This window comes from Ixodes scapularis, unplaced genomic scaffold (genome assembly GCF_016920785.2).
Source record: "Ixodes scapularis isolate PalLabHiFi unplaced genomic scaffold, ASM1692078v2 PGA_scaffold5__190_contigs__length_132052651, whole genome shotgun sequence".
NCBI lineage: Eukaryota > Metazoa > Arthropoda > Arachnida > Ixodida > Ixodidae > Ixodes > Ixodes scapularis.
The window spans coordinates 43,818,999-43,828,626 of NW_024609880.1; the positions used below are offsets into that span (position 1 = coordinate 43,818,999).

The 9,628-nt window shown below is 42.6% G+C and overlaps 1 pseudogene; it reads right to left on the reverse strand.

The window, feature by feature from the left end:
- Positions 1-3,823: 3,823 nt before the first annotated feature.
- Positions 3,824-5,045, reverse strand: LOC115313390 (annotated as a pseudogene).
- Positions 5,046-9,628: the final 4,583 nt, after the last annotated feature.

Sequence of the window (9,628 nt, forward strand, 5' to 3'; positions counted from 1 at the left end):
TCGCTTTAAAGGCCGACTGCAAGACTCGAGATTCTGCAAGGCAGAGGATCCTCCACACCATGGAAGAGGAGGAAACAGGCAACGGTGGACAGGGTAAAAGGGGGGAGAGGAGGGAGCGGGAAAAAAGTGGAAAGCGGGAACTGGTCGTCGGTCTTTAATGTACATTTATGTTGCCCTTCCTTTCGGGGAATCAAGAAAAGTCTAATTACAAGTACAACTTGAGCATAAGAACAAAATTAAAAATTAAGAGCCCTTCCGCCACGTGAGGAGCGAAGTCTAGCGAAGCTGGCGATCTGGTTGGATTTGCTATGTTGGGCTGGGAGCGGCGGCAACGGCGGTTTCACGTTGGTGGCGTGCCCATTCTCGCTTCTGGGCGCGCTGACGCTCCTCGTACTCCGCTGCTCCTCTTCGGAAGGTACAACACCGCTGCGAGCCACGTGAAGTCTGAAGTCCAACTGATAACTACAGTGGCGCGATCTTCGGCAGGTGGGCGCACAAAAGCGCGTGGCATTGCGCAATGTCAGAGGGGACAGGAACGCCGCGCGTGGGAAGGCGCGCGCGTGCGGCGCCGGCGTCTTCAGCATTAACTGTTTTAAAGCAAAAGCCTAAAACAAATCGCATCTTGCACGCGCGTTCGTCAACGCTTTATTTTGGTTATGTACTTCGAATATTTTATGCGGGGAAGGCACGCGCGTGCGGCGCCGGTGTCTGCAGCATAAACTGTACAAAATTGTTAGTCTGCCCTTGGTGTGACCCCGGAGGCGATCTGCCAGGACCTAGTTTATTATTTTATTTACACAGTACCTACATCGCCACAGGGGCATTATTGTAGGGGGTACATGGTACAGGAAAGTAAAATGATTATACGTCACATTGTACCAAACATGTTAATAAAAAGTAAGACTATTGATTGAAAAAAGTGCAAAAAGACTTACAAAAACTGTTACACAAAATCAGAAACATAACAGTACAAAACAATACACAGCACACAACTATTAGAGGATGTCTAATAATGAGATGGAAAACATAGCATCCGAAGTCTCAGCGACCACGTGCTGCGGAAGACTGTTCCAATCACTAATTGATTTTGAGAAATACGAGTTCTTAAACATTTCAGTTTTACACCTAATATTCTTTATTTTTAGTGGGTGGTCCACCCTTGAAGACAGGTAATCAGGATTATGTAAGTAGTGGTCCTTCACAATACCTGTTTGTCCTAAGTAAATACTTCTGAAAAGTTTCATTCTAAGATATTTTCTCCGCGAAACCAGAGATTTCCACTCCAGTTGTTTCTTTAAATCTGTTATACTTGAGCAAAATTCATAATTATTTGCAACAAAACGGGCTGCTCTGTTTTGCACACGCTCTAGTTTCGATATTAAATTTACGTAATACGGGTTCCACGCTGGACAAGCACACTCTAAGATTGGCCTAACATTAGTTACATATAACAGCTCCTTAATATTTGTTGGGGCCATTTTGAAATTCCGTTTGATAAAATTTAAAACGCGGTATGCCTTTGCTGTGATTGCGTCGACATGCTTAGTCCAGGAAAGATCTACGCTAAGATAAACCCCTAGATATTTGACATCAGCTACCTCCTGATCAGGAACACCGTTCAACTGATATTTTGATAGATAAGGCTGCTTTTTTTGGTGAATCTAATATAATTGCATATATTGATATTAAGAAACATTTGCCATTTGTCACACCAGGTCATCACCTTTTCAAGGTCTGACTGAAGTAGAAGAGAATCATCCTCACATTCAACCTCTCTATAGATTACACAATCATCTGCATATAATCGGACATTGCATGTTAGGTTTTGTGCTATGTAATTGATATATATCAAAAAGAGAAGTGGGCCAAGTACAGACCCTGTGGGACACCCGAGGTTACATCCGCATACGGAGAATTTGGCCACCAACAACTACGCATTGTTTACGATTTAACAAATAATCATTTATCCAACCAAAAAGATAGTCAGGAAGGGCCAAGAACGACAATGTGCATAAGAAGTGAATGTGGTACTTTCTCGAATGCTTTTTGAAAATCTAAAAGCAGGCAGTCAACCGGAACATGTTTATCTAGTCAAAGTGAGAGGTCATGTAAAAACTCAGTAAGCTGCGTAGTGCACGACAAACCAGCCCGAAAACCGTGCTGAGACTTGGAAAAAAAGGTATTGCACTCAAGGTGATTAACCATATTTGAATATATGATATGTTTAAATAACTTGAAACAAACACAGGTTAAGGAGATGGGCCTGTAATTAGAAACCAGGCTTTTTTGGCCTGAGTTATGGATGGGCACAACATTTGCCGTTTTCCACTCCAAAGGTAGCCTGCTAGTAAAGAGCGATTTGTTGAAAAGAGTAACTAGAAAAGGTGAGATTGCTGCAGCACAAACTTTCAGAACGTGGTTAGGAATGCCATCAGGCACCATGGCTGAATGAGATTTCAGATTGCGCAGTAATTTCAGTACGCCATAATCTTCTACCACAAACTCGGGCATTCTATCAAATGTTGTCTCGGAAGATTCTCGTACAACTAGCTCGGTTGTCGAAAAGACAGACTGAAAGAATTTATTGAAGCAGACAGCCTTGAGAAAGTTATCGGAGGTCAGTTCATCATTGTTTAGAATTGCTGGAATGCCCACACATTCAATCTTGCCCGATTTTCTAACCGTTTTCCATAGTTCCTTTGGGTTGTGAAGTGATTTTGGTCCCAGTCCCAAATAATAGTGTTCCTTCGCTTCCTTAACTTTAGTCTTAAATATATTATCCAGCAAACGAAGTTCAATTTTTGTGGCTGGGTCCCTCGTTTTCTTATATTAGAAAAAAAATCTTCGCTTTTTATTTAGAAGACGTCGCCACTTCTTTGTCATCCACGGTTTGTCATTCTCCGCCTTCCCGACAACATCCTAGAAGGAACATATTCAGTGATAAGGGAAGAAAGTTTATTCCTAAACAGATTCCATAATTCTTTGACGTCAAGCAACTGCACGCACATTCAAACTCGGGAAGATAAGCCAGGAGGTCGTAAAAAAAGCTGTCGTAATCCCCTCGGTCAAACAGATAAACTTTTTTGGGGCATGGCTTATCAGTCACAGTGTGCTTACATGTTACATTTGTAATGATAGCTTCGTGGTCACTGATACCCGGAGCCGTCGTTACCGAACGGATGGCGGACGGGTGATTTGTAAGGAAAAGATGTAGTATAGATTTACTTGTTGCGCCGTACCTCGTTGCGCCGTACAATACAAACTGTTGCAACTCATGGGTGTCTACGAGTTCCTTGAAAGTTTCATACAATGACGAAGAATTTCGCAAAAGGGGCAGATTGTCGACCCAATCAATTTCCGGAAGATTGAAGTCGCCACTAAGAATAACGTCATCAGGCGTTGTCGCAGATAGCTCATTGGAAAGACACAAAAGGGGATTCAGTGAATTGTTACTTGGGGGTCTATAAAATACGCCTACAGTTAAAAATGTATAACCTTGCTGTTTTATCTTGCACCAAACAGATTCGCACACACAGTCATGAAATTCAAGAGCTGTGCTTTGTAGGTTTTTCGAGACCAGTAAAAACACACCCCCTCCCCTCGAATTTCTGTCTTTGCGGTAGACCTCGTAGTTGGGTGGAAATATTTCGGAGTTGGTCATGGAAGGGTCAAGCCAAGATTCTGTACCACAAACAATATCAGCATCCGTTGTAGCAAGAGGAAAAGCAAGGTCATCCTTTTTATTTTTGATACTCCTACAGTTCACAGTAACAAAGAGAAGTTCCTGTACGTCTGGCCCTCTGATATCGCATTTTTGTCGTGGCTATACAGAGGTTTCAAACACGACGTCGGTGTCAGGATTGTACTGGTATGTTTTACCACGAATAACTAACTTGTTGTATCGTAGTTTGAATTGGGCGTTTTGTTCCCTGGCGTACTCTAAAAGTTTGCGTCGTGAGAGTTGTATAGCAGGTGAGAAATCCTCACCAGTGGAAAAGCCACTCTCCTCTAGTTTATAGGCGACTGACAGTATTTTTTGTTTATCTTTAAGTAACAGAAACTTTGAGATTAGGGGGCGTCCTCTCTCTTCGGAAAAACGGCCTAGCCTGTGCGCACGTTCTATGTTAGTGGGCTCAAGCTTTACGCCGAACTTATCAGAGCAAAAGGTGATCACCTTGGCCTCAGATTCTTCCCAGGTTTCATTTGCATTGTCCGCCAAGCCGTAAAAGATAAGGTTGTTTCGGCGCGATTGATTTTGTATTTCATCCTGTTGTGCGGTAGTCATTCTAAGCTGGGTGTCAAGTTCCAGATTCGCCGTTTTTATATCAGCAACTTCCGTCTCTCAAGGATTTCACCATAGTCATCTCGCTTTCAATCGCTGTTATCCTAGATGACAGGCCCTCTAATTTTCTTTCGAACGATGTCTGCATTTCCCTAATGGCTTTCAATTCATTCAACATTGCTTTTTGCCCCTCGTTCATGCCATGTATTAGTAGCATAGCATCGACTAGTTGTTTCTCCTGTGTAGAAGTGAGCGGGCCTGGGTTCGCTTCTATATCTCCTGCCATCAATAGTCGTTGTTTCACGACCCTAGCCACAGCTAGGCTGTATTTAGTGTAGCAATCGGTAATACAAACACACACTTTACACAAAAGGTTGGGTCTCAGTGCCGACAATCCAGAATGGCCATTGTGGCTTACATACTTATAAGTGTATGAAAGACCCACCTGTAGGAACGGGGAGAATGAGCGTCCGTCCGACATGTCGGCACCGAAAAACGAGGGTGGATGGTCGAGCAGTCTCTGATATACACTCCCATCATATGACGTGGAACAGAGTTGCCTGCTGTAGTCACAGTTGAAAGTCAAGCACAGCTTCGAAAGATCCAGCGACGAAGCGTTGCAGAGCCAGGGCAGAATGACCGGGCATGTATTGTCGCTGGGTGACGCATCATCTTTGACAGTTGACGTGTAAACGGTGTCGCACTGGACGACGATCAGCCCCAGTACCTGTAGCAACAGGGAGAATGAGCGTCCGTCCGACATGTCGGCACCGAAAGTTGGACTGCTTCGTTGTAAAAGAGGGCTGTCGTCAGCAAAGGAACAGCATACGCTTTATTAACCAGAAGGAATTGATAATACCTCAGCCAAACGAGGTATGAAGTTATCAAGGCTGACGGGTTCCAAATTATTGGAGGCGCCAGTGAATCAACGAATTTTCAGGCCATTGATCAGCCTCTTTATATGCACGACACACAGGTGCGTTATGTGTCGTTTCAGTTGCAGGCAGACGCAGAAGACGTTACGCGGTATGGTAAAGAACCAAGCAGGTTCAAAAGCGAAGCCCACTAGGCCTTTTTTAGTTTATGATTGGTTTAGCGATGATAAAACATATAGAAAAAACATTACGAACACCATGATTCAGCGCTTTTGATGCTGAATAATTAGTTCCATCATCTCGTAGCGTCGGCTAGGTCTGGACCAGACTTGTACGTAATCCGTTACAAGTAACGAAATTACTTGTAATCCCTTACATTTATCGGTAATTTAGTAACGGAATAATTACATCTTTTCTAGAGTAAATTTAAAGTAATTCCCTTACATCTTTTACGCAACGGATTCCTTGTAATCCGTTACATTTTTTTTTCAGGACCAGCCCCCCCCCCCTTCCCCCTCCCCCCTTCTAAAGAAAGGTCGTTTTCATTTTGGTAAAGTTGAGCGCACTGACACTGTCACGCGTGTTGATCAGCGCAAAGGGAGGCTTGGCACTATTCAGTTCCGCAAAGCCTTTTTTTGCAACGCCAAGCCCCTGAAGCTATTTTTTTAGACCCTAACAACAATGTCAAAAAATCCAAATAAACATTTCTACAAAAAAAAAAAAAGGGGGAGGGAGAGAAAGCCATATCCGCTTTTTTTTTTCTTTTTTTGTTTTTGTTATTTTTTTTTTTTTTTTTTGCGATCGAAGACAGGGAGAGGAAGGCACCAAGTGATTGTATGCCTGTTCGAAAAGCCCAAGGTGGTAAGTGCACAGACAAGAATTAACAATGTCCTTCTCATTTATAGTGACTAGGACCATTTTCATAATGTCACAACACGAAACAACGCTCCGTCTACCCTAAAATCCACTAAAAGAGATGTGATCATATGTGAAGGTCTTATTGCCAAATGCATTCTCGTCCGTCGAGGCACAGTTATCATCTTCTCTTAGAAAATAGGATGTATTTTTTTCTGTTTCTTTCACCTTATTTGACCCTGTTTTAAAAGCTACTCACTTTTTTTTTTTGTAGATAAACTTCTAGGGTTGGCCAACTTTATTTGTGAATTCAAGCCAGGTTATCTGCATCTCAGTTACCCTTTTTGTGGTTCAGCTTTTTGCGAGCACTTCGAAAATGGTAATTGTCTTCCTTTTTCTTCTTCCTGTTTTTAGCCCAGCAGGACTCATCTTATCTCAAGCAGGTATTTTTACAAATAAAATATAAAGGTGGCGGGACGTATAGACTTGAGATTCTGGGCTTGAGGAGAGAGTGAAACTCGTGAGTGGGGCCATAGCGGGGCTTACTTAGCTCTCTGCCCTTCGCTGCTCGTGGCATCAGCTGACGTCCATCTGGAGAACACCGTAGTAAACTGCAGTCGGTCCGTGCTCCGTGCGTTTTTAAACGACACCTCGAAAGGTATACATGGCAAACGTGCGTTTACATGTCCTTGTTTTAACCAACGTTCTAATCAATTGTCGTTATGAGGGTCCTGTTTTTTTTCTCGATTACTTACATTAAAAAATTAGAACCTTTTTCTTATTTACCAACGTCTCAACCGAGGCTCAACGTGTTCAGAATCACAGGAAGAAGAATACCGAGCCAAACCTTATTTATTATTTACTTATCACTCTACTTTTACCTACTCTACTAAAACTTTCGAATATCAGGCAACGGCTGCAAGGACGAAGCTTCGCTCTATCTTCGAGGTAAATAGTACTTCCATTGCTTCGCTGCAAAAGCTCAATGCAGAGCATAAAACATTTGTGAGGCACAATATGACACTCCTATCCAGTGCCTCAGTTCAGAGTGTGTTCAGCGTATCAGTGGACGTCTTCAGTAAGAAATAACGCAAAATGTATGACGAGACTTTCGAGAGTCAGCTGTTGCTCAAAATACTCAACGCCAATAAATGGAACAGGTGGCAACAATAAGAACTTGAATAACCGTCTTCCCTTTGTTTCTTGATTGAGGAAAATAATGTTGAAAGCAACGCCATGAAAGTAACGGATTACTTTTGGGGGTAACGGCCACTTACTTTTATGGGAGGGTAATTGTAATTGTAATAAATTACCATTTAGCCTTGAGTAATTGTAAATGTAATTCCTTACTATTTTTCTGTAACGTGTACAAGTCTGGTCTGGACTTAGGGTACAGCTAAGTATAGCAGAACGTGTTTTCCCAAGTTGATGCTCATCCCAACAGAACGAAAGCATAACTGTGCCTTTTTTCTGTTAAAAAAACAACAACGCAATAGTAAGGAAAGAATTTCGTGGATGACTACAAAACACACTTCGCAACAACGGCGTACGTTTCCCGGTGTTTTGTAGTGCCTGGTACAGTGTATATTTATTGATGGAGATCGCTAATTACTCCGAATTATGTTTATGTAGAGTATCGATACCCGCGTTGCCATTAGCGGTGTTTGTCGTATGCATAACTTCTTCGCGACTCCGGTAGCACAAACAGAAATGCGACAAACAAAAGCGGCGCAGAGCGCTGCCACACGCGGAACGGTGAGGTATAAACACGAATCGCAAAACCACATGATTCAGCAATGTGTTTGCGATTGAACTTTTCTGGGGTGACACAGCTGCGGTGTCTCTTACCAGTTAAACTAAACTGTCTTTTTTGTTCGTTTGTTTCAGTTTATGTGTATCTTTGCACTAGTTTAGAAACCGCGAAGGGGCTAATAGTAAAAATAAATACAGATATAAACTCTGAATGTTAAATGGTAATGGAAAGAGGCTAAATATAAATCATTGCTCAGTTAGAATTCTTGTTTTCGTACACAATTTGTATTTCGACAACTCTTCGTTTCTACTTTTCTTACCTTCTTCAGTGTAGTGGGAGATCTAAATCCAAACGACAGTTAGGAACAAAACAAACAATTGGAGCGGTGCTAAATACAAGAAAGGTGCCGAAGAAAAATAAATCATGAAAACAAATGGAGGCATGTATTTAAATAAAAAGGTGCTCAAACTAAATTAGATATTCTTAGCTGCAGTGAGCAAGCGAGAAAAGCACTGCTTTTTAGAGGCCAACTATTGCCCTCGGTCTACTGAAGGTGAGCAAATGGGTGAACCCACAACCTTGATGTCGAAGCACAGAGGCGGTAACAAAGAAACCAACATAGTCACTGATAACTTAAGAAACGTGAGGAGTGAAATGCCTCGAGCATCTCATTATAAACTCCTAAGCTAACAAGAACGCGACATTGGCCCAAAAGATCGCAGAAAAGCTAATTATGACGCAAGAAGCGGGAACATTATAATTAGCTACGCTGTGCGTGCTCTCGGTAAGTGTAGGTTGAAGTCGGGTCTAATTGAAAAAGACGGAGAGCCTGCCATCACGAAATGTTCGGAAGGAGAGCGAATACTTTGGAAAACTGTGCATCAAAAACTTAACTCAAAACTTTTGTACTTACGCAGTTAAAAAAAAAAAAAAATTATTTGATATTTAGTCATCCAGGCGTCTTTACATCTACGCCCAGATCAGATTGGTCTGAAATCGCCCGGGGTGAGCTTTCACGCAATCCGTTCACGCCAGTGTTTCCACTTTCGTGCCAGGAATATTTCGCTCGACAACTGACTAACGCTAGGTTGCCGGAAGGTCGACGCGATAACAGAGGGAGGGTGACTGTATTTGATGTATGATTTTGGCGTGAGTGCTTTGACCGCTGGAGGATGGCAGAGGAGTGCGCGCTCTTTCGGAATCAGCTGCGATAAGATTCTGCGCATAGTTTACTGGTCCGCGTGGTCCTGATAAGAGTTCGGGAGGTCGGAGGCTCTCTTCTCACACGTGAGTTGACGCAAGCAGCGAGTCGAGCGTCATCTACGGTTGAGTTGTGTTACAGGTTAGGGACTGCAGGAACTAAAGAAAATCCAAGATTGGGCGAGCAGACACGTGTGAGCTTTCTGAAAACGAGAAAAAGAGCATGCCTACGCGTTTTGAGGATGTGCCTACACAAAAATAAGACTACCTACTAGAGTAATTTAATTGACTTGGTTCTGATTTGATCAATACAGAACTTCCGGAAAAATAAATAGCGCAAAAAGAAAAATCACGCTTATAAGGCAGAACACCGAACGCCTAGTCGAACAAAGCTCCGTTGTTTGGCATCAAGGGTCTGCTCGCATCTGATGTAACTATTTATAATTACTGCACACATTATTAACAGTGTGCATTAACGCATCTTCCTACACATCGATAGGATATACGTACGCAAAGATAAGATGACGTGGAGGGAAAAGATAGAAAGTGGGAAGTCATTAATATTCGTTACAAGATTTCATACGTGCAAGAGTCCAATTGGTATACTAATATCTGGAGTGGGGGGGGGGGGGGGGCGGAAGGATAGATTTTGCAGTGTGCTGC